Source organism: Seriola lalandi, unplaced genomic scaffold, assembly GCF_002814215.2.
Source record: "Seriola lalandi dorsalis isolate HSWRI2012SDOR001 ecotype SW California unplaced genomic scaffold, Sedor1 jcf7180002054976, whole genome shotgun sequence".
Lineage (NCBI taxonomy): Eukaryota > Metazoa > Chordata > Actinopteri > Carangiformes > Carangidae > Seriola > Seriola lalandi.
Genome location: NW_019525526.1, coordinates 756,847 through 757,333, shown reverse-complemented (window position 1 = coordinate 757,333; position 487 = coordinate 756,847).

Sequence of the window (487 nt, the reverse complement as noted above, 5' to 3'; positions counted from 1 at the left end):
CAGCAAAAAGACTGACAATATGAGGAGGTCTTGTTTGATGATGATGATGTCCATGTTCTGTGAGACAGAAGCCGCCTGAGTCTCTTAGTTACAGAGACATGAGGAGTTGAAGGTGGGAGTGTCACTGTATTCAAATGATCTGTATGTACATGGTTGTATAGGTGGTGCTGTAGGTCCCCCTACAGTTCATCACTAACATGAACAATACCTGACATGGTGTTTCTTTATCAATACAGTCATCAAACTGACTGTAGGAGGTTTAGAGGTGTTGCTTTTATCAATCCTGTAGCTGATGAGACAATATCACAAACATTATGTTATGTACATCCAAAGGTTGCCATGACTACATGTTGTTGAACTGTGGGCCTACACCATGACCTCAGAGGGGGTCAGACCTGTGTGAAAAACAGCTGGTAAAATCTTCAAAGGCCTGGTTTAGATGGAGGCTGGCTGCAGGTGTTCAGGGGCCTGAAAGTCTTGTGTGTCT